Source organism: Chlamydotis macqueenii, chromosome 13, assembly GCF_036417535.1.
Source record: "Chlamydotis macqueenii isolate bChlMac1 chromosome 13, bChlMac1.mat, whole genome shotgun sequence".
Taxonomy (NCBI): Eukaryota; Metazoa; Chordata; class Aves; order Otidiformes; family Otididae; genus Chlamydotis; species Chlamydotis macqueenii.
Window position 1 is genome coordinate 9,510,709 of NC_141568.1, and position 26,140 is coordinate 9,536,848.

Sequence of the window (26,140 nt, forward strand, 5' to 3'; positions counted from 1 at the left end):
ATGGAGAAGGGAAGCAGGTCCCAGAACTCTGCTTGTTCCTTTATAGTGAAATTGATACAGTGAAACCATTTCAAGATAAGAGTTCAAGAGTGCTGAAAGCCAATAAATTGTACAGTCTAGTGGATTAAACAATTAACACTGGAGTGCCCTAAATGCTTACTTGTTGGATTCTTCCCTTAATCCTGACCTCAACATAATTTCCTAGTTGAATTTATTTGGCAGGGTCAAGTAGTCTCAAGCTGAACAATACTTGATTTTTTCCTAGGAATTCGCTATTCAATGCACTTAAACTTATTTTTCCTTGCTATATTCCATAGATTACTTTTCTGTAGTTTCTAAATATTTAACTTGCCTGTCAGACCTCAGACATCAGCAGAATGTTGGAGTTGTTTTCACAAGAACATGCTCTTCCATTGAGGATAATACTGTCTAAAAAGGGCATTATCAGATGAAGGTCTCTGCTTGGTTTTCTAGCGTTTTGGGGTTTTTTTTGTAAGGCTTCATCTGCATGGTTTTGCATCAAAACTGGATCTCTCTGTTGGTATCATCATCACCACTCCTTTTTTCCTGTTGAAGAAGTAGAAGACATTTTAATAGGAAATCTTGGTCACCAAGATTTTCCCTGTATTGTGTAAAGAACAGATTATAAATGTAGCTATTGTAGATTTAAATCAATGAGCTTCCATATCTTCAATTTTGTCTACTAGAAGTTTTGATCAGTTCAACATTAAGCACAGTCATAGAATCACAGAATAGTTGAGGTTGGAAGGGACCTCTGGAGTTAATAGTAAGGAAGAAATGCACTCTAAGACCTGCTAAGTTTCCCCTTCCCTTCTTTTACTGTATGATTAGCAAAGTTCAGTGCCTCCAAACTGGCATGAAGGTGTTTAATGTCAGAGCTTAATAATACAGCATACATTAAAAGTATAAATACAACATTTTTGAGGCTTAAAGAAAATATTTGCCAAAGACACGTTAAAACTATGTAGCCGTATCACCTAGTGTTTTGCTGGATATAAAATGACCCTTTAAAGCCTTCTGACATTCTACTTGAAGCTGAGGATTGAGGCTATGACCTTTTCAAAGCCTTCCAAAGAGCTCCACAATCAACCAACTCTTATACAGAAAGTTTCATTAGAAGCCAAAGACTTTTTTTGATAAACGTGGTTGCACACTTGTCTTTTCATGAAAAAGGGCAAAATCAGTTCTTGCTATTTGAAAAACAAACAACTGTTGATGCTGAATGAGTTCAGAAGCCTTGTTTTGTAGTTTAAAACCAACCTCCAGGACAGGAAGTTTTGATTAAATGCAAGGGGGAGAAAACTACTGTAAGGGGCCTGAGGAGGCTGTGGAATGTTCATCCCTGGAGTTACTAAAACACAACTCAAGAAGCCCTGAGCAACCTTTTCTGGTTGGACCCCCTTTCAGTAAGAGTTGGAATAGGTGACCTCTAGAGGTACCCACCAATCCAAATTAAACCACCAGCGGAAGTTAGCATCCTTCTTCCTCTGCATTTGCAACGCTAGGAAGGGAAAAGATTGCTTGTAGCTGTTGAGTTGCTAGGATGGCTAAACTGCAATACAGGAATCTGTCAAAAATAGGACAGGATAGGACAGGATTGGATAGATCTGAAACTTGATACTACAGACATCATCTGTCAAAAAGGGAGGAGTTTCCACCCAAGTGGAAATAGAACAGGGTGATGGGGTTACTACTATGTTCTGGTACAGATATAGTAGAAAGTCAATCAGCCTCAGAGTAATGAGTTGCTTTGACTATATGCTGTCACTCCCAGTGTACCATCCTGTTCTGCCAGTACTTACAGAATTTTTTTAACTGCTATTCACGTAAGACCAGGAATAAATTGGTGTCACACTGGAAGCAAAAGGAAACACAGGAAGGGAACTGAATCAAAATCCCTATATGACGGGTTTGTTGCAGTAAAATTTACAGCCACCTGCTGCTAAGGTCCATCCTAAAGGCATGTACTCATCTGATCTAAATACACAACAGATAGCTACTTAAACATCAATGGCAGTACCACATCTTGTGGTTATTGAATAAGGAAAAGAATTTACCACATGTTGCCAATTTAACAGATTAACATAGTAATTCTCCTACATATAGGTGTTTAAACTTCCTCCCTGTGTTTATTATTAGTATTGGCTAAAGCACTGCCTGAAACCAGAGCCCTACAATGGGCAAAAAGGGAATCAGATCATTCCAAACAAGAGCTGTTGAATGCCTCAAGCACTGAATCTACAAAGTAGCTTCGATGCTTTAGGAGGCATTCCTGTGGGCTGCTTGCTTAAATATCAAAATAAACCACTTCAAGAAGAAATGAAACAATCTATTTAGTAAAAGACAGCATTCAGTAAGTAAACTTATGCAATAACACAGCAAATAATCTGGAAGATCATTATATAAATATCAGTTCTCTTTCTATTTATTTTCTCTTGCTTTCCGAGATCTCTTTTCCTCTCCTGAAGACTTTCCTCCATTCTTTAGTATGCGTCAGACAAAGCCTTAGATCCCTAGGCTTTAACAGAGAAGCCACAGTCTCATTTTTCTATTAACAGTATCCTTTTTGGTTTTGTCAGCCCTTCGGTCCTGAAGATGCCATACCAGAGCCATTTATTTTTGCAAAGCCCAGACCAGCCCACCAGGCACAGTGCACAGCGTTTGCATGCTAATAGCATTGTGCAGGTAAGCTGCTGTGGCTGCCATTCGTGGTGATGCCATTTCAGAATCCCCTTCTTTTATCCTCTACAGTCTTGCCAGTCAAAGCAGTCCCCTCTGTGCCATGGTACATCTGCCTGGTTTGGTAGAAACCTGGCCAGCAGTCACCTCAGTGGCACTTCTTGTGCTAACCTCCTAGAGAGCCTCCTCCTCCTCACCTCCCTGATGGGTTGCCAACTCTAATACCTTTTCCTCATGCAAGATATGTATCTAAAGTTTTTCCCTCATCATTTTTTAGAAGATGTGCTTTTATCAATAGGACGCTGTCATTATTGGTGCTATCTACCTGTACCCAAGTGTAATTTCCTCAGGCAGGAAACATTTTCCAGCTGCACACTGCTGGAATATGGCACATTATAGCTGCTTCTTGCACATCCAGAGGTGCCTATGTTCATGGTGGAAATAGATTACTACAGTGCTGCTCCCACTGACAGTAACAGCATAGACTCAGGATAACGCACATTCACTTCTTTTTATTGGCATTCCTAATTGTGGAAGGGAGTTGATTAAGCAGACAGTTTTGCTCTGTATGTTAGTTCAACCCTTAATAAATCTAGTGAGAGTGGCAAAGCAAGCACCAGTTCACGCACATTATAATAATTTCACAACCACTGTGTTTTAGAAAGAATCACAGCTACTCGGGAAGAAACAGCCACGGCAATTTTTGTTCAATGAAATGGCTATAGAAAATTCAGCTACAGATGATCACTTTCACTCTGTGACTAGCTCCATCAGTTTTCAGGACAGCACCCTGCCCATCGCCGGGGCAGGCAGGGGCAGTGAGCTCTCAACTCTGCTCAGACTTACTGCTCACAAAGGGCTTTCAAGATTGACTGCTTCCACAACACAGAAATACCTGTCATATGAACACCTTAGAGGTCTAACCAAAGAAAATCATTGAAAAAGGAAGATAATACAAAAACATTTCTGTGAGGAAAGAATTTAAACACAGAGAGGGCTTCTGTGTTTATTAACAGGCTTTGTTTTATCTCCCTGTTTAAATAATCTCCTTTACATGTTTCAAAAATACTCTTTCAAGAAAGATTGTAAGATGGGACTGCTCCCTTAGAGCAAATTACCAGTCCTAGTAGGGTAAAAAACACAAGCAGAAGGGGTTCCATCAGAGGAAAAACATGGTGCTCAGTAGCACTGCATAAGGTCTGAGTGCAAAAGCGCCTAACTGCCCTCAAGCACATCCAGTGGTCTCCTGTGACTCACAGAGACTAAAAATAGAGCAGGTTCAACTGCTGAACAAGGTTGTTTGACTGACTCAACCAGGTTCATGATCAACGGAGATGAACAAGAATGACTCAGGTAGTGTCAGGGAGGTTATGAAGTCTGGGGTATTTCATGGCAGTTGAGTCCTTGCTGGTAAACTAACTGTGAGATGACAGAAATATTTTATGGCTTCTTTCTCACTTTAGCACAGAACCTATCAACATTCTGGCTCTCTCCACATTGCTTTGTCATCTGTCAAGAACAAGGACTTTCCCAGGAGTTTTTCCTTCTTGCATAGCAGTGGATGAAATGGTCTCATACCAGTGCAAAGGCAGGGCTAGGAAGTTTGAAATATTTGCTGAGGTCTTTAGGACTGGTCTGATCCTGGCAGGCCTACTCTTAAGACCCACTCAACTCTTTAGCTTTGTTCATATGGTCACTGGAACCAGATTTAACTGGAGCAGGGAAAAAAGAAAAGGAACCTTTCAAAAGCTTTTGAACAGTCCAGGATTTGTCCTTTTTCCCCTCTAGAGTTTAGTAGTATGAGAAGAAATTTCTGTAAACCAGAGACAGATGTAGCAGATAGTAAAAAAAAAAAAAAAATTCTTTTTAAACTTACAAAAGATTTATATATAAAAAAGAGGAGACTGGTGCATAACTCTCTGAGCTATTGGCTGCACTGAAACCTGGGACATTGACCCCTAAATCCCAGACTCTCAGATTGCCACAGAGCAGAAATGCTGTCCTGTAGAGACTGACACAGAGGGGACTAAGAACTTCCCTTTACCTAAGTTTGCAGTACCCCAAACCAGCTCCTTTGCAGATGCATGCATATCTCTGTATTGCAGTCTGCACTTTAAATATACCCTAAAGGCAAATTTAATCTCTTTGATTTAGATTTCCCTCAATAATTTAGTCACACACATCCTTACACAGCACATCCACTCACTCACATACATAAACAAACAAATGAAGGAATGAAAACCTATGAATTAATCAAGCTATCTCCCTGAAGACTGAAAGACGAAAGCAAGAGAAATTGTAAGTGATATTTCTATTTGAGAGGCAGCTGGATTTTATCACGATGAGGCCATCCAAACATATAAATATCGGAGATGAGAAGGAAGAAGATGAAATTAAATGGATGGAAACATTTGTGCTGTCAGTAAGATGAAAGAATAAAGTTGTGGGTGCAACAGAAAACGGTTCTTTAAATTAGACCCATATCCTCAGCATCATATTTAATATCCTTTCCGCTAACCTGCCCAGAAACTATTCCTGCTATTCTCAAACTTGAATCTAAGCTTCTCTCTTCCACAGCAACAGTGCTTCAATACATAATAAATGTGTTACACCCAACAGTTAGCTAATGTGGTTGACAGCAGCCTACGGTGAAGCTAGTATTTGCATTTCATTTGTTATTTGACAGCACTGCCCCCTTGAACATTCACATAGCTATTTACTGACCATTAAAATGGTTATATAGATTTTAATTATAAGCCCGTGGCTTCAAACTGTATTTATAAAAAAGACATTCATTTCTATTCTATATATGACCAATTTAGTCTCAGAATGAAGCTCCAGGCAGTTACTGCATTTAGGCACAATAGGATTCTGATTCTTTAACTCAGACCTGTCTCATTTTATCAATATTCTCTAAATGGTTATTCTCTGCCCCCTACACGTTTAAATTACAGGTACACTATGAATGTTTAAAATGAGCAAAGAGGAGGTTGAATTTGGTTTTCTAGTAAAGCATTTCCTGAAGAAAGAATAGTAATAATTTCAAATTATTCCCAGGAAGTTAAACTAAAAAGAAAAAAAAAATTAAAAACAAAGAAAAAAAATGTTCTCTAAGAATTTTTCCAGACTGCAAAATTCACAAAATACATCTCAAAAAAAAAACTTATTTGGGAAAAAAAATCTCAAAGAATTATAGCAGTTTTATAAGTGATGGTGAGTGTGAAATAGACAATTTATGGCATATGGCATATGCTTTGGAGTGGAAAAAAAACCCCCTTTTTTGACCAGGCAATTACAGATTTTTCTGGCAACAGAAACAGACACTTCATCAGAAAGGCAGATTTGTCTTTGTAGGTAGGTAGAAAATATAATTTCAAAACTGGCATCCAGATGGGGGTATAAATTTGAGTGAGCCTTCTAAAGGAGCCAGTATTGTGATGTCCACTGACCACCCATTGTCTGATGCAGAAATAAATTTACAAATGTTATATTCCATTTCCACCCGTAGAAAAAAACAAGCACTTGGAGTTTATCAGAATTTAGAAACAAACCCCCAAATATTTAGTCTAAGATTGTATTGGTGTTACTTGTTTATTGTTAAGGAAACAAGAGCCAAATTACCCTAAACAGCTCCATGGATTTTGTTCTGCTTCTACTGGACTACAGAAGTGAGCAAAGGTTAGAGTGCTCTGCATCTGAATGTTTAGAAGTTTGATTATGGAAATAAGACAAAATGCTAACAATCCTGAGGTAAGTTCAAACCTTTAAAAAAGATAACGCTCACTTATCTCTTTATCGTGCATGCGCCTCTTTTTATCTCTTCACAGTCCTTTCCCACTATGATCTGCAGAGGTGATCTTTTCACCCTGTTAAACCATCCTTATCAAGTCTCCTGAATGCAATAACCTCTTTGGCACATTACCTATCTTTTAGGATTTGTATTTAATATATTGTGTTCTTCTTTCTTTTTTTTTCTTCCTAGTAGGTTACTCCAGAGCTCAGAATTGTTGGATTACCGATTGATTTCACAATTACTTTGTGCTATGGGTTGTTTTCATCTTTTCATCTTTGTGACTCTCTGTTGCAAAAAAAAAACCCACAAAACATTCAAAAAGTAAAGAGAGAGAGAAAAAAAAAAATCTCTTTCTCTCTCTCTCTCACACACATATAGACAGAGTTTATTTAATTAAGCACACATTATTCCAGATTGGAAAAACCTCAGCTTCCTAGATATTTTTATAAAACAGAAGAGAATTCTGGACATAACAGATTAATCATAAGACAAATTACCTTAAATCCTCTCTCTGTCCGTCCTCCATTTTGTTACAGTGTTGTAGCATAAGTTTTGTCCACTATCTGTGGACTTAAGACTGTCTCGCAAGCCCTAACAATAAGCTGCACTTTTATGAAGTATAGAAATGATGCTAAAAACTGTAGTGGTGGTAGAGTACACCCTTGAAAAGCGAACCCTCCTGTACTGTAGTGCTGTGGTTTTATATGTGTGGTTATCATCAAAATATGTCCCCATTTTCATTAGTGCTCAATCCACTTTCCTAGTCTTCTCTCCTCTTGATTTGATGAAGGTTTAGAAAAAAAGAAAAATCTAACGTCAGTCTGGGATTGGTATGGCAGGACTCCAGGACCGTCGGGGGTGTGTCCAGTGTCTCATTACTCTCTGTCTCTGTTCATTATAAACAGCGCTGAGGAGGGACGCTGTGGCGCTAGAGAGGGAAGGTCAGCGTGACTTCCCCTGATGAATACAGCGTGACTTCCCCTGATGAATACAGGAATCAATACCTAGCTGGGTGAGATGAAAAGTTGGTTCTCTGCAAAAACAAGATTTCAGATTGCAACTAGTTACTCAAAATTGCTATTGAATGTTTCCAGCAGGAATATTTTCTTGTTATTTTTAAACACTTAATTGGCAGTTATAACATCAAAAACATCAAAGTGGTTTTTATTTGGATTCTTAGGCTGGAAAAAAAATAAGTACTGGCTTTTAATAAAAAATTCCTTTTCACTAGAAGCTTGATTGTATTTTTAAGCTATTAGCATGATACAGCTAAATAAAGCAATACAAAAACAGTTGAGCAATATATCTAGCTACACTTTGTTTTATATAGAATCATAGAATAGTTCACGTCAGAAGGCCATCTAGTCCAACCCCCCTGCAAGGAGCAGGGACCTCCCCAACCAGATCAGGTTGCTCAGAGCCCCGTCCAACCTGGCCTTGAATGTTTCCAGGGATGGGGCATCAACCAGCTCTCTGGGCAACCTGTGCCAGTGTTCCACCATCCTCACTGTAAAAAATTTCTTCCTTATGTCCCGTCTGAATCTACCTCCCTTTATTTTAAAAACATTAGCCTTCGTTCTATCACAACAGGCCCTGCTACAAAGTTTCTCCCTATCATAGAATCATAGAATGGTTAGGGTTGGAAGGGACCTTCAAAGGTCATCTAGTCCAACCCCCCTGCAAGGAGCAGGGACATCCCTGACTAGGTCAGGTTGCTCAGAGCCTCATCCAACCTGGCCTTGAACGTTTCCAGGGATGGGGCCTCCACCACCTTTCCGGGCAACCTGTTCCAGTGTACTATAACTCGCATCGTAAGAATTTTTTTCCTAATTTCTAATCTAAATCTACCCCCCTCTATTTTAAAACCATTACCTCTCGTCCTATTGCAACAGGCCCTACTAAACAGCCTTTCCCCATCTTTCTTGTAGGCCCCCTTGAGGTACTGGAAGACCGCTATCAGGTCTCCCCGGAGCCTCCTCTTCTCCAGGCTGAACAGCCCCAACCCTCTCAGCCTGTGCTCACAGGAGAGGTGCTCCAGCCCTCTCATCATCTTTGTGGCCTCCTCTGGACTTGCTCCAACATTTCTATATCCTTCTTATGTTGGGGGCTCCAGAGCTGGATGCAGTACTCCAGGCAGGGTCTCACCAGAGCAGATATATATATCTTTCTATATGGCTATGCATATAGACAGTGCTTTGTCTAAAGGCACCCTTATCCTTCAAACTCTTAGGCCCATCCTCAATTTTAATAAGGTAATGAGACTTAGTGACTCTGTGTCTTTCCAAGATTGCTGTATAAAATGTTTAAATGTAGATGACTGACAAAGAAAAGGGAAGTAAGCTGGCTGATACGAGCATGCTGTCCTCCAAAACTTTGCTTCCATAGTGCTTTCTTTCCACTTCCACCCATGTATTCTTACAACCCTCATTATTCAATCCACATTCAGCGTGCCCACTTATCAACCCCCGATTTCTACAGTACCATCACTCCTCAGCCATCAGTTGTTTAACAGTGGACCTGCCTGCTGCTCAGTATCTCTGCATAATTTTTACCTATTTACTGATGATTCCCTTCGCTTCCTTATAGGACTGATTTTGGACTACAGTATTATTTTAAAGACTTGACTGCCATTTGAGCATCTGTCTTTAGAACACAACTATCCCAGCACACTTTAACTTGTTTCCAGTTTTAAAAAGACATTTAATAATAATATACTGCACAAATTCTCTGAACACAGTATGACTGGCACAGGCTTTTAGTGAGTTAATCAAAGCTATGCTTTGTAGAGCAGTGACTCACCACGGCTTGCACTTGCGAAACTCTCCACTGGAGGAAACCAGTTCTGTGCTTGTGCTAGTACATTTACGCTGGCCAGGAGAGTCATACTTTTAGATCACTGTTATTCCTATTGTTATTGAAGTCTACAAGAAACATACAATAAACACAACTGTAGAGAATTAAGGATCATTTTAATACATAACTTGCTTCATTGTAGACGGGTCAAGTAAAGAGTTAATTGAAAAATCAGGTATACAAAATAACTGCTATAAAAACATTTTTGCTACTATCTCTAGTTCCCAAATCTAAGGAATGTTTACTAAAAAAACCCAAAATTTATGAAAAAATCCACACATTTGGGTGGAAAAAGAAAAGGATACTGAGAATAAAAAGAAATACTGTTAACACTTGAATTATTTTTCTGTATTAAATTTGTTCCCTCCTACAGGCAAAATGGGGCCGCTACACCTGAAGATAAAGATGGTCACAATCTTTGAGCCTACAAATGAGCACTCCAGAACACCAGAACTCTCCTGCCATCCAGGCCCATCTCCAGGAACAGGACTTGACAATAAAACACACCTTAAGTACTTTCTACTCTGATGCAGCAGCTTTCATTCAGCGGAGCACTAGTTCTGGCTGATCCACATACTGCCTTCCATTACCCACTCACCAGTGATAATACCCAAATGTTTAGGAACTCTCTAAAATTGTAAGTTATTCTGTATAGATTTAATTAGTCCTTCTACACATTCAAGAGATTTTGCCCCGCATCACAACCTTATAATGGCACCAGAACGAAAGTGACATCTGACATCTGGAGACTTTCTCTGACCCCAGGTATGGAATACAAAAGCAGGAGAGATGCCAAAACTCACACACTTGAACCATATGAATAGTCTCATTGACTTCAATAAATACACTGGTATGAAAAGAAATACTAAGAATTTGGCTCAATATGTGGAATTTCCACCCAATATATTAGGCTTTCCTGCTCTTTTGGATTTCCTTAGTATTTATGATAATATAAGCAAAGGCTCAACAGCTCACCAGAAGAAATGAATTCTTTATCTTTACATTCACAATGCTATAACTAGCACTTTTTAAATTCATAGGCAGGCTTCCTGTGTGATTAATTAATAGCATTAAGAAATAGAATTTGGGTGTTTTTACCATTTTTGTGTCATGTTCTACAATGACTGTAGAGCAGTAATACAAGAATCATTTAGAGATAAATTAGCATAATAATTAGAAGCCTAGAAGTCTTTACAGTGTTTTTAATATTTATGCTTGATAAATATTGCTCTATTTGTCAGTTTATGCAGTATAAAGTGAAACTTAATGTAAGAAGGTTATTAGCATTAAATTAGCATAATGTGTAAAAAGCAAAACACAAAGGTAATCAAAAATAACAGAGGTTGTTTCCTCTTGCCACTCTCAAAGGACATACTTTACACCCAAAAATCTGTGTTATGGAAAACAAATTTCATTTAAATTAATTATGAGGTTCAATTATAACTGTGAAAAATGGATATCTTCTAACAGTTCTTCCAGAAACTGCTTTTTTTGTCTCTTTCAAACTTATTCCACACAGTCTAGTCACTCAAAGAATGAGATCATTTTGGTCATATTGCTTAGGAAAATTATTTTTAAAAAAGGATATTTGTCCAGTGTAGCAAGACCATTTAGCTCTGAGTTACGGATGATACGAAAATGTCATACGAAACCAAAGAAACACACCACAGATTCATACCTTTAGACAGTAATAAAAAATAGAAAATAGCAAATGATAGTGTTATCTGGATCAAGAGATCTATCAGACAAATAATTATTTTTGGGCTTCTAAAGTTTCAGGTGAACATAACATTCAAAGCCTGAAGTTGCATGCTTCGAAGTTCATGGAACCCAACTCTGATACCAGATACCTGACACTTATTTTTGCTGACGTGTACAGCTTCCTAGTGACATTCCAATCTCTCTTTTCAATTTCCTTTGACTACAGTGTCCTAAAGTTTGTCCTCTACTAGCGAAACCCGTGGCTTTATAACCACTTCTTTGAGACAAGGGCAATGACCTAGCAGGGATGAGAGCTGACAGAGGTGAGAGAGAACAGAAACACTCCAAACCATTCCTTAAACTCCTCTGAAATGACTTGCACCAAGTTTACAAGGGAAAACGTTATGAGACTGGTTAAACCTGGCTAAAAGAGGCTTCAAAACTATTAAGCCAGCATTTCTTGGGAATAAATGTAAGAAGCAGTTAAGCTTCTTTCTGACATCAGAAGCTGAAAGAACAGCAAACATCTATCCAGAATACACATCAATACTCAGAATTAAGGCCTGAGAACAGAAAAGCATCACTTGGATGGGTTTTGAGAAGATTTGTTTATCTGTGAAAGACAAAAGAGGGGAGAAGCTGTGCAGACAGACATCTTTAGGCTCACATATTTAATTCTCCAAGGGACAGAGGTTGCTTGATGTTGGAGTTTAGCTCCGCTTGGGACCAAGCTACACAGTCTCTCACTCACGCCCTCCACCCTCCGAGGTAATAAGAGAGATCTCAAGGTTTGAGATCACTGAAGTTACCATTACAGGCAAATTATTTATTTATTATTATTAATAAAACCAAAGTAGGTTAATGAGGAAGAGAACAACCCCCCACCCCTCCCTCTTCCTAGGCTTAACTTCATTTTCAATTATCACTACCTCCTTCCCTCCCCGAGCAGCATGGAGGGGAAAAGGGAATGGGATTTGCGGTCAGTTCATCACTTGTCACTTCACACCGCTTCTTCCTCCTTGGGGGAAGAACTCCTCACATTCCTTCCCCTGCTCCATCGTGGGGTCCCTCCCACAGGCTACAGTCCTTTGTGAACTGCTCTGGCATGGGTCATTTTTCCACGGGGTGCAGTCTCTCAGGAACCTGCTGCCCCAGTGTGGGCCCTCCATGGACCACAGCCTCCTTCAGCCATCTGCCTGCCCCAACGTGGGGTCCTCCACGGGCTGCAGGGGATCTCTGCCAGGAGCAGCATTACTGTTCCCCGTCCTTTTTCACTGACCTTGGTATGTGCAGCCACTCCTCCCAGAAGAAATTCTTCATAATCAGCTCAGGCAGACACCTCCCAGGTTCTCTTCACATCTCCTCTCCACTTCTTGCAGCCAGGCCGGGCCAAGTTGGGCCCAGTTGGCCGCTCGGTGGGAGGCCAGAGGGTGTGGCCTGCAAGGCCCACAGGGCTCACGCCTCCCCCTCTCTGCTCCTGCTCAGCATCTTCACATCTTCTCTCTCTTCTTTTTTTTTTTAATTTTCTTTTTATTTTTCCCCTTCTTAAATACGTTATCACAGAGGTGTTATCACTGAACATTCTGTCACCAATTGGCTCAGCCCTGGACAGCAGTGGGTACGCCCTTAGGCCCGGCAGAGGCCATCAGACAAAGGGGAAACTTCTAGCAGCCTCTTGCAGAAGCTGCCACCATAGCCCCCCTCGCTAAACAAACCGAACACACTTGAAGTCACTCCAGTACAGCAGTGTACACTCTCTTTTCCTCAACCCTGCCTACCAAGTTTGAAAACAGGGAGCAGTCCATGGGAATGACTACTGCAGCTCTGTGCTGTTTGGAGATTTCTCAAAGCATTCTGGCAATTTCTCCACGTATGATGTCTTAGGAAAAAACTGAAACAAACATATGCTTGTGTAAAGTGCAGCTCTAAAAATGTGTGTCCACTTGTTACTCATCATGTGCACGTGCAAAAGAGCACAAAGTGCAAAGCAAGACAGCCATGTTTAAATACTCAGTGAGACCTCACCCCCTATGCCACCTTCCACACTCGATCCTCGCTATTGCTTAAAAAGAGCAACTAGCACAAGCACTCACCTACAGCTGAAAAGTCAGCAGCTACCTTTAACCCTCTCCTCAATCTCCTGCGATGAGAATACAGGTGTAACAAGGGGAATTTTCACACAATAAATTTTTTTCTAACTGAAAAAAAATTATCACATTCTTGACATTTTTGCTGTAGTTGGTACAAGGAGTCCAGGTCCTAAAGTCACTCACAAAGGCAGATCTCCTTGGCAACATATACAGTAAAACACAGCTTGGAATCATTGCTTTTTTCTAATACTATTATTTTTATAGTCCCCACTATAGTATTAGTCATCAGAAGGCAATTCTTGTTTATGCTGAAAATTTATGATCCTTTTCACTCCACCAGTATTTTTAAGATATACTGATTACCAATGCAAGCGTTTGTGGAAGACATCTGAAAAAAACAGAAGTAAGCCTTTTAACAGGCACAGTAATTATGCAGACACAACAGACGCTAATAATAATTTTCATTTCTGTGGAAAAATTATTGAAGTTTAGAAGTACAATAACAGAGGTGTAAGAAGAGTACAAGAGGGCGTAGATGACATAAGACAATGTATGTGTGATCACAATTGCTAATTTAAAAAGAACTTTCACACTGGAATAATCTCAGAAGCATCTCCTCAGCAGCAATCTGTTTGCCTTTCATGCTATTTTCCTACTTTCCGTCACTCTGGTTCAGCTATTTACCAAAGTTATTTCTATCTCCACTTCTGTTTTCGCTCATAGGCAAAATGCCATACCAGGTGTAAAACCAGATTCTTTAATATCTGCTTACTAATAAATCTCCCAGAACCTTTCTTAATGCTTTAAATATTTGTCTCTAGCATCCCGGTAAACTCAAGTAATTGCGCATCAAATTTTTTTAACCACTTCACATGAGCAGGGCTTTGTTTTTCACCTAGCGTCCCAAACCACTCTGTGCGATGTGCTGAGTTCCAGTGTAGGAGTGGTTACATATCGGCAATGCCTAAGGAGACTCCTATAAAAATATGCACACACAAAACAAGATCCAAGTTTTCAACTTACCACCTGGCTCAGTGTTTAATATAATGAGTGGTGGAATTAAAGTTCCTGTTAAGTCCAAAAAAATGTTCATTAAGATAATTAAAAGTTCTGGGCCATCTCACCCATCAGTCTGAGCACTTAACAGTTATTGCTGAATAGACTCTGAAATAACCCATTAACTTAGCACAGGTTGGCCAGAAATTATAGGTGTTTTGAGATCGCTAGGAATGAAAGGTGGCATATAAATCAAAGGCATTGTCATCGTTTGATGCTCCTGAAGTCTGACTGAAGTTACCTTAATCGTTAAGCCATTTGCATTGGAAGTCACGACTGCAGTTTAATTCCAAGATTAAAAAGGGAGGTGAACTGACTGGTGATCAATCTGACGTAAGAGCAGAGATCCTGGCAAGGGATCCCAGAGACAGAAGTATTTATGGAGCTGTCCTTCAGAACAAAGCAGAGAGTAATAAACCTGTTAAAGATACTTCCAAATCAAATCATTTCTTCCTCAAACGTCCACACAAAAAATAGCTTAGCAAATTACATTGCATGGCGGAAGAAAGATTTGCCCCCTAGGCATGCAATATTTTGAGAGCGATGCATGCCTCTTCTTCAGACAATAAGCCCCAGAAGCTACTGAAAGAAAAATGACTCAGTTCACACTGTATTTAAGTGTGCTAGGTGTTCGGTCAATTATTTAATGAAACAGTGGGTATGCAGGCATGACAGCATACAAGAGTTAGCTTTAAAATAAGCACTGCCAGCAATGTAGTTATGGCAGTTTTGAATTTAGTATGAACCAGGCTTTTGATAATTTTTTTCAGTCTCTTTGGTGAAATTTGCAATTAAAGGGAATTATTTTCATCACAGCTGTCCTGGTAATGCAGACAAGGTTCTCCAGCACAAAGCTGATTTGAATAGAGATGTACAAGCAGTGCCACAATCCAGATGCCACCTCATGGTAAAATTTCACAACAATTTAAGGAGTGCTGTGCTCAGTCATACCTGCTTGTGGACTAACCCTGGGAGGGCAGATCAAGTCCTCAAGTGCTCTCATATTGCAACTTTCCCACCATCTAGTGGCTAAAGAGTTACAGATAATAAAAACTCTTAACAGTCCTGTACCTCATGGAGATTTTTCTTTCTTTCTTTTTTAATTTTTTTTTTTGTATTAGTAAAGCCCTTTGTTTTTTTTAAGGAAAAATGACATCTAAGTTTTCATGTTAAAAAGAATTTCTTACTCCTAACATAACATTTATAGTAGACAGGACCCCTGAATAAACCCTTGCAGTGGTATTTGCCAGCGAAGGAAAACAAGAGTTTACCCTCGGCAGGGTATCAGCCTCAACAACTTGTGATACCTTAAATTAAGGAATTTATACCTAAATCACTGCTGACTATTACAGTCAAGAAAGAGAAGAGGGACATCACAGCAGGCAGATCATATTAGAAATATCCTAGTTTGACATGGCTTTGGGAGATGGTAGGGTAGGTTTGAGAGTGAGTCACTGTCTGCTGGGCGCTCTCCGTTCTCTCTGGGACAACACTTGGACATGCAGGGGTAAGCAGGAAGCTGTGGTTTTCTGCACTGTTTGCTGTTAACATATCCAGACATATTTATGGAATTAAAAGTTCAGTCACGGCACAGTACTTTCAGGAATGTGTTCTAGAGATGTCAAAAAGGACGCTTTTAACTTATGGCAAACGCTCGCTTTATATATATATACCCTTCAAGTAAGTGCCCTAAATCTGTTCTGTGAGCATATACAAAGACTAGATATTAGCATTTCTGGTATTTACTGAGATTAATTTGGAGAATGTTTACAGAAAGCGATGAAAAATTAGACACTGATCAAGCTTTCTGTTGTACTCTGGCAAACTGAGCAAGAACAACACATGAAATGTTCAGTCATAATCTTTTCTGTGACAAATTTTTGCAGGAGTTAAAAAGTCAAAAAAAACCAATGTTGTTTTTAAAAAATGTTTCAGTAGTTTGTAACGTAAGAAACAACCACTGTGAATGAATACTCCGTTTCTTTTTTATTTCCAAGTAAACAGCATCAGACTATTAGCTCTGAGCTGCATCTTTGCGGTTGAAGAAGCAACGTGGAGAGCACATTTTTCATGGGTCGTGTCCTGTGGAAAGGCTAACACTACCTAAGTGCTCACCCCACGAAAAGTTACTGAATGGTTGAGACTTGTTAAGAAGCCAGAGCAGTACTATATATACTCTCTGCTACATATATGGTATCCATGTCAGGAAAAAAAAAAAAAGGAAAAAAAATTATTTTGTTTTTGAAGTTCTGAAATTTAACTCTTCTTATAGGATAAAAACATTTAACCACCTTATCAGAAAAAATGCAAAATTTTTGCTGCCCCTGTAGGATAAATCTGCATCTCCTACCTAAAGCATAACAGGCAAAACTGTACAGTGCTGTTCAAACACACATCACACCCGTTTAGGGAAAAGTTGGATAACTCCATTTTAAGTATATTCCTCCACCTGCCACCAATACATATTGTCTCTGGACATAATTTTCTAGTTCAAAAGTAACACAAGAGCCTCCTTTCCTACTTGAATATAGAGGAGTATTTAAAGGCACACGTCAAAAGCAGTTCTTAGGACTTTGAGCTACTACAGACTCCCTCAGGAGAAATCATAAGACTGTTTCTGGTGGTCAAACCTTATATAGAAAAACTACAATTAAATATCTATTTGTCCCTTTCTCCTGCAGGTTTTTTCCAAGTCTATACTGTAACTTGTCTGCTTTGCCAATGGAATCACTTATACTTCTAATTTTCTACTTCAGAATTCTCCAAATAACAGTATCTACCCTCAGATTCAACTAGCATATACATGGATTCCCAGCTCCTCCTGCCCTTCTTCCCATCTATGACATTTCCATTTACTTTAATCTATATTTTCTTTCACTGCAATGCTCTATGTTAACATTTTTTGGCAGTGGTTGTGATGTAAACCCCAGTGTAAAAGTGAGAATTGGGTAAGGAAACACATTCGCTTTCTTACGGAGACTAGAAAAGAAGAGAGTAGCCAAAGAGGGTCCTTGATTTAGGGTGACAAAGGCCATGTTCAGTACTATTTTGATTTACTTGCAATAAAAGATTGTGTTTTCCTCCAATGCTATGGGGATGTGAGGAAAAGGAATATCATAAATTACTGCAAATTATATATTACAGCTAACAGCTGTAATAATTAAATAATTAAATTAATATTAAGCTAACAGAGATAATGCAATCTCCTAAGGACAGATCTTGGTATCTTACACATTGTGTATCATAATGCGAACACCTATGGTAAAAATAACTCAGGATATCAAACCTTTCTGTAGCTATAAACTGACACAGAGATATAAAAACACTTCCACAAAGCTATTAAAAATCATTGAAAGAACAGATCAGCTTTGAGGTACCTCTTGAGAACCAGTCTATATAATTTTTTTTTTTTTTTCCTACCACTTTGCGCTGTGTATTCATTTCTTTCTTTTCAAAGTTTTGGCATTAACTGGCAATACATGGCAGGGAACTGCGTGCCTCAGAGAGATTTACTGCAACTCCAGCATAATGATACTGGTGAAGAACACAGCACCTGGTGTGTACAGACAGCAGCACACTGGCAATTGCTAGACGTGCATCGGGACTGTGGCTACATTTTGGAGCAGTCCAGTTATACTTTTGCTCTGACTGTCCCAAGGTTAGCATGAAGTGGTTTCCTTCTAAAAGCCAAAAAATCCACAGTGGTACTAAGGATCATCTTTCATTAAATATGCAGAAGATTATCTTAAAGCTTATCGTTTATAGGCTGTTTGCTTTCCCTTGCCAATCCCAAGAAAAAGATCTCACTGACAGCATCTTCAGACATGGCCCCATTTTGTTCTCCCTACCAGTACTGGTAGTTTTGTCACTGGGGCTGAAAAAAGACTGGATCTGATCTAGAACCACCAAATACCAAAAATTCAAAGACAGAGATGGGGTGAGTATTCACAACAAAGAAACTTCTAATCTGGGAAGCTGCTATGCGACTCAACGCTCCATCTCCGCTCCCTCTCCAGGTTTTCAAAACAGCAAATGCTAGTTATGAACAGCTTTTATAACTCATGTTCTTGTCAGCAGACGAGAAATTATTCAGCAGTATTCACTGATTTTAAATAATGAATAAAGAACCCAGCAAGTTGTTACAGACAGTTCATAAACAAAAAAGTAGCAGAGCTCATTGAATAAATTATTCATTCTGAATTATTTTGCTAAATCTAATATACAGTACCTATACATATGGGAGGGAAAGAGAGAACATTAACAGCTTTTAGACATATTTTAGAAATGTTCATGTCAATTGTACGTAATTTTCAAGGTTAATGGCTTTTTGATATATAATAATGGAACTCCCATTTATTGTACATATCCTAGTTGCAAAACCTGTTTCATTTGCATAATCATAAATTGCAGTTGAGCAATCCTCAGCATGTGGTTATTCATTTGATGAAAATGTAAATTTCAATTTTATTTTTTGTTCAATTGCATACACACTACATTTACTGAATATGAGAAAAAGCATTTCAATTTAACCAATGAATTCAGCTCATTACAACCTAAGAAGAATGTTGAGTAGCCCAGAATTTCATAACAAAATGCATTTTTTAGCAATGATTTACAATTAACTTATCTTTTTAGTTTATGTTTTAACACCTAGAAAAAGTTACTGTGTTTATTTTTACACACACACAAAAAAATCCCTTTAGAATGTAAGACTGCTCTGCCATTTTAGATACAAAATTAGTGTAATAACATTCAAATGAAAGGCATTCACTTCAAAAAATTAATTAAAGGGAGACATTTAAAGCTAACATTGAGTGAAATCTCTGGGGGAAAAAAAAAATGGTTTTTTGTGTTCAGGACCTAAAAGAGCCTCTGATGTAAAAAATAAATACTCAGATCAACTGATCTGCTTACAGAAGCTGAGGATCCAGGCCTGGCTGTTTTGGATGGGTAGCTAAATATACGTCTTTTACTTGTAAACTGGATATGTGACGTACAGGCATTCCTGAGAGACAGCAGTCACAAACTCTACTGTACAAGTCTTGCATGCAAATGAGGTTCAACTGCCTCTTTTAAAGTCAAGAAACTTTGGAGATACAGAGAAACATGGGGGAAATGAAACTTGTGTCCTGCCTCCCTCCGTGACGTTAGGAGCCTCTGTCAACTGATACCATGGTTCATCCCTGTCACTGAGCCAGCGGAGCGACTCTCATCATGCAGTTAATGAGAGCTCACTCATCACCAGAGCCTGGGTATTTCCAAGCTACAGATGAGAGCAACAGGTGGAGACTGTCATCCTCCAAGGGACCATTTAGATGACTGAAATTAATTTGCTCTAACATTATAACTACTACTTCTAATTAAGCCAAGTTCATGATCTTTACAGAAGAGAAGTAAAGCCTAGAAAGATGAACAAATCCAAACATTTTGAGATAATGTAAGTAAAATTTCTACTGAAGCAACTTTGGACTTAATTAAAAATGTATTTGATAATCACAGTAACAGGCCTTATTTTAATAAATAATTTTTATTGCCTATCTTGCAAAGATTAACCTGGATTCCATTTCTCTTCAGAGGTAGCACAAGTATGAGTAATTAAACTTTACAAATTGACAAAGTCTAGCATTAGAACTCCATGTTTGCTTTGCTTCCTCCAACCATTCTCTCGCCCCCTCCAAAAACCAAACATATTCCTCTGCATTGCTTAGCTGCAGTCATTGCTTTTTTCTGACTTTAGAATAGATTATCTTCAGAAACACCTCTACATCAGCTATAGACATGTACACATACTCCCCCTTTTCACCCAGAAATCCTGACTGGATAGAAAAAGAAGATTTTCTCTTCGTGTTCTACAGCTCAGTCAGGCAAATAACAAACATCTAGAAATTCCAGAAACATTCAGTGAATGCGCATAGATCTACTCAATGGTGATGAAGGTCAGTCAGTGCGTGTTTAAATCTTATCTACTCATCACGCACAGGACTTGAAGTAACGCAGCATATGTTCCAAGCTTTGTGGGCACACAGGATCTGCTGTCTATGTGCTCCATCTGTGACCCACACATATGTCCAACACAATAGGAAAATGCTGGACTTCCTAAGCATACTTTGCAAACCGAAGGTCATCACAAAACTACGACATTACAAGGCCATTGTAGCCTTTGTTATATCTGGTCTGACAATGTCTGACATGAATGAGCTGAGACGTTTGGATTACAGCATGTGCTACAAGCCAATACTCATAACGGGACCAAGCGTCCCTGCCAATTGCTAGAATAGCTGGCTTGGATGAATGAAAAACATTCAAAAAAGGAGAGTGAAATACGTACTTCATTATGCCTTTGCTCCAAAACTGAGGAGATTCACAGTCATAAAATTTTATGGTAGCTTGTGGTTTCCTTTGGGCAACTCATTGCTGAATTTCATTTTCCTGACCTATCTCATGAAATTCCAAGGTATGTTTCTGGCAAACCAAATGGATTTTGATGACCACTGTACAATACAAATATTGATTACACATATTTTTCCCAGTAGAAAAAGTATTTTCTTTTTTCTTAGAAGTGATAGTTCTAAGCAGAATGCAATGAATTTAGAAAGTCAAGATCATCACTGAACTTGTCTACAGTATCTTTATGTATCTGTAGATATATAAATACACATATATTTAGCTAAAGGATTCAAAATTCTAATCTACTATGTAGTATGGTGAGCTTCCTTATTTTCTAATCACCTAATGTAAACTGAGAAGAGATACTAGATAGGCAATGGGCAAATTTCTAAGAAGAGGGATCCCTCCTAGAAAAGAGAAATTAACAGCTCGGCCAGCTGGCATTTCTCTCAAACGATCTGGCACAGTACCTACGCTAGCTAATTTTCATGGCCCTGGTTGAGGTCTTTGCTGGGCGTCCTCCAAGGCTGCTGTGCTGAGCCTCACACTAGACTGCAGGGCTGCCCTCCATCAATATGGTCCCTGGCTTTCAAAGCCATGGCATGCTTTTGGACGCTCTCCCTGCAGAAGGGGAGCCATGCTTTGTCAAGGATTTATGCCTTGAGACCAAGCTGGCAGTATTGCCATGGTAAGCAGGTAAACTGAGTGGCATCTAAAACCAGAGTGATTTTCCATGTGCTTCACACTGCATTATCCTGTAGAGAGTTGAATTCCTAAATTTCACAGAAAACAGTAAGGTGAAATAAAAAGAATAGTTCATAAAACCTATTAACCTATCATTCTGGAGGACAGCATAATTTGGCAGATCAAATTAAGAGCTCTGACTTCAGCTCCTTATGTTCTAACTCTAAGCATCTACTTGTTTGATTAAGACAACTGAATTAATTTGTATTTGTCCCAGTTTCTCCTACGTATGAAATGACAGTAGTATTCTGGATGAAACGGCACAACAAAAATATGGATGAAAGAGAAAATGAGAACTATATCAAAATAATGTAACATTGTTGATGTCAACGCTAAGAATGAAACAAACAAAAATACTCCCTTGGCCTCTGTATTATCAGCTTCAACTATCACCAGGGGATTAAACAACATACTGTGGGAGTAATTCAACTAGTGGCTTGGTAACTTAATCGAGCAAACACGTTTAATGCTTTTTTCCATCCCATGAAATAAATACACATTTCCAAGCCAGCAAAGCCTCCCACATGCCCAACTGGGAAGTCATACTGCTATTTCCATTCCCTCCTGCTGACCACACCTCACGCGCTGTGCCCCGAAGGCAGTGGTTTTGCTCACTATGTCACTGGGTTTAAGCCATCCTATTTGCTTGCACGGCACTCTTTGTATGAAATCTGGTTTTCAAGGTACTGCACGATAATGACATTTTTAAAAACCCTGACCATTAATTGCTGCATTTCTGACAAACCTGACTAGGAAATTCAGTGTGTGCAGCTACAGCTGCAAGGTGAGAGCTACCTAATGAAACAAAATGCAAATATTTCACTCCTTGAGTGAAAACAGAGGCAGCAACCTCATGTAAAACCACCATTAAATGCTTCAGCATTTATAAACATAATACACCCACAGTGAAGTTTTGTCTTTGTACTCTCAAATGACATGGGATTCTATTTAATTATGTACATAAATAATTGATAGTATTCCTTTTCTTGTACTCCATTACTGTTATTGCTTTGTTTGTTTATAAATTATTTGCCAGGTTCATTCTGGAAAGAAAAAGGATGGCCTCTCCTCCAGGAAGTTTAGAAAGTAAGACAGAAATAGAAAATGGAGGGAAACTGTATTCCAGTTCTACTATTTTGAGTCCAAATGTAATAGAAAAAGAGGACCAGGGTGTGCAATTTGTTCCAAATTGAAAGGCAGATCCTCAGCTGGAACAAAATGCAGCTGTGCCAACTGACCAGATCCAACTGATGATATAGCCCTGAATTTTCATACACCCTATCAAATGCTGTCAGCAAATTCATTACACTAAAAAAAAAAACAAAAAAAAAAAAACAAACCAAAAAACTCAATTAGTAAATCACCAATAAAATACAACAGAATACTATATCCCATATAGTACATCACTTAGACACTTTTGTCTTTGAGTGCAAAGTTAAGCACCAGTTCTCCGCTAACAGCAGTTCTAACTTCCTCCCTGCAAAGCTCTGAAAACGCTCTAGGCTGACATAGTCTTTGTTAACTATGTCTTGAAATAGCATGGATAAAAATTTCACTGTTTCTTTCTGCTACACTCAGAAATAAATCAAAAAGCTTGTTTAAAATAAGAAACTAAATTACCAAAACAAGCCTGCTCTTTAAATTTAATAAAGAGTATTCCATTGCTTATTACCTCAAAGAATTTTGATGTCACAAGACTGCGATGGTAGTACGATCACAATTCAGCATTCGTTACAAGGCAAGCAGTGCAATTATTCAAATGTGACCTACTTTAACTTAGAGACAGTTTTTCAATTTTGAATTCTGCATTTATTGAAATGAGAATGAACTTTTTATAAGATTTAAGATAATGTGCTAGGTAGGACCACGGAGACAAACACATTCCCTACAGTAGCTCACATTTCTTGCTCTAACCGCACATAAAATACAGCTAACCTTTATCGGCAAACGTAAGATGTTTGGAGAACCTGAGCTTCCTTTAATACACCAGTATCTTTCATCCCTGAAGGAAGATAATACAGCAGATCTGGTTATGTAGCCCAGAAACTTCAACCAGAAAAAAAAAAAGGCAAAGAAAAAGGTAATAGAAGATACAACTGGAGAATAATTTTAATGAAGTTGTTCCACCTTTACCCTAATGTAAAAATGTGAGGCTCTTGAATAACCATCTGGATTTACATACTGTGAGTCAGAATATAATTATGTGACCTATTCACAGCTTCAGCATCTAATCAACTGCAACGTTCTCAAGAACACACACTTCAAGCCATACTCATCTCAACTGCAAAAGCAGCTTCACTAGGTAGCATAGACAATGGAGGGTAGACGAGGTAAACTTCAGGTTTGGGTTAGGACCGCAGGAGAATCTTTCACAATCTGACTCTGTCCAAAAACTTCATGAATGAAGCATTTAAATTCAGCCATTATTTAATAGTGGAACATAAATGGTACTTAAGATTCTTTAGTGCCTTCCCCCCACATAAGGACAGCAAGGCACCTTCACATATAAAAACCCATTCATTACTTACAGATTATAAACAGAAGAAGCCTCTTAAGAGACTTGGACCAAGTATAAGCAGCAATGAGACTGATATTTGAGATATAAAAAATATAAAAGGTTGTATGTAAGAGGATTTAGGTTTTCTAAATTATTGGGAATAATCATCATTCAAGACATTCTAAGTTAAACCAGAAGCAGGTATTAACAATCTATGAGGAAAGAAAAAAAAAGCCAAATCAATGCATTTATAACTATTTTTGTGTGAGCTCGTCTCAGAGACCTGATTTCAGATCTATTGTGCTCCAAAACTAGAGGATAAGCAAAGCTTCCAGCCAAAGAAATATGACTGAACAGAAATTTATGCAAGGAGCATTTGGCAGGTATTAAAATAAGCTTATGGACAGATTCATGATACTTACCATAGGCAGTGAAGTCGTATATTCCAAGACCTAAAAAGCAGGCTTCTGGCCCCAGCTGAAGTCGCATGTTTCTACTCCCTTGATTGAAAAGAGCCAAGCACAGCGACTTCCAGAAAAAGCAGGTATTTTTGTATCTAAATTCAGAACCTGTGAGAGGGATCTGACTCATGATGGAGACTAGTTCTCTAGCTGCTCATGCTTGCCCTCAAGATGCACATTTTTCTCACATTTCATGGAATTTGTGAGCAAAAATAAAATTACGTATTAAGTTACAGAATCTCCTGAATTTTTTGATAGACATTTGGAACTTCTCTAAAACGTTCCCTTGGCTTCTGACACTTAAATTCCATAGACAGGCACTAGTCCTAAGCTCAACACTGGACAGTCTTCATCTTAAATCCTGCTGTTGAACTCCCCAAAGAGTGATGTATAATCTCAGCATGGACATGTACAGATCGTAATCCTCTACAGGAAGCTCGGAAACTTTGTTAAGTTTTTCTAACTCCATCTGAACCAGTCCATATTAAAAAAAAGTTGCCCCTGAAGACAATGGCAGTCAGAAGTGCCCAAGCAAAGACTGGGATTTGGATAACGGTGTATTGTCAGAAAGAAAGAAACAGAGCAAACTAAAGAAACCTCAAGTTTCTAATTAGCGAGGCTATAAGGCTGCTACAAGAAAACAACCCAATGCAGAGTCTGTAAAATAACACCACGTTCTTTCCAGCACTTCATATTCTCAATGGGCCCGATCCAATCCTTATTCAGAAAACATTTCACAGACTTCAGGCATGTTGCTATGCAGTGATCTGTGATCTGTTTCATTAATCCAGAAAAATTCTAACTAGCAACACAACACCCTTTGATAATCCCAAAGCACAGCGACGAAGAAGAATGTTTACTACTATCTAGCGAGCCATACATAATACAGCTCATCATCAAACTTCCTTCCTGCAGCAGCAGTAAAAGAAATCTGCAATATCCCTTGAATCTTCCACAAATATCAGAGTTCCAAGTATAGTAACAGAGTCAAATTAGATGCTGAGCCACTAAAGTAACAAATGTACCCTATTAAGTATTACAAAGTAAGGCAACCAGAAAGCTCATGTGCATTTTTACACTCAGCACAAAACAATTAAGAGTCCACACAAGTGCTCTCTGTATGCTGCAGGAAGGGGGCCCAGCCTCCTTTCACAGGAGAACAATGGCAGGCACAAAAGAAATCCCCGAGATGTGTCCACAGAGAGAGCTGAGCCCCAGTGCGCTGCTCCTCCGGTACAAGGCCAAACTGTCTCACAGCCCAGGTGGTGTAGTACACCTGGCCACGCCAGAGATGAGTATTCTGTATGGGTATGATCTGTTTTCCTATGATCTATTTTCCTATGTAACTTTTATTAATATTTTAATATCATGACTGTTTCTGCTCTATAGCACTGAGCAAGACATTTACAGTACAGAGTAATTACAACTGGCAGGCTGATTTAAATAAGAGCTAGTTACAAATCAGTTTATTATACCAAGAATACAGTGCTACATGTTGGATATTTAGCACTGTACCATCTGTCTTTACAAGTGCACCTTCACAGTATTTTTGCTGAACTATCTCTGCAAATCCTTTAGTACTAATTTGCATTATACCCTCTTCCCTCAGACTTAAATGTATTTCAAATACTGAAAAAAAAACTGTCTTACAGAATGCAGCAGACTTCCCTATAATGCAACTCTTTCCCTTCTAATTTGGTTCATCTGCATAAAGGTAACTTCTAAATCCATCTCAATTATTTTTTATACACCTCAGTGAATACAAACTCAAACAAATAGGGCTATACCCTTGCATAATGGAGAAGTGCATGCATGGAGGCAGAGTAGTCCGTCTGAAGAGGGAGGATGTGAGTTTTCA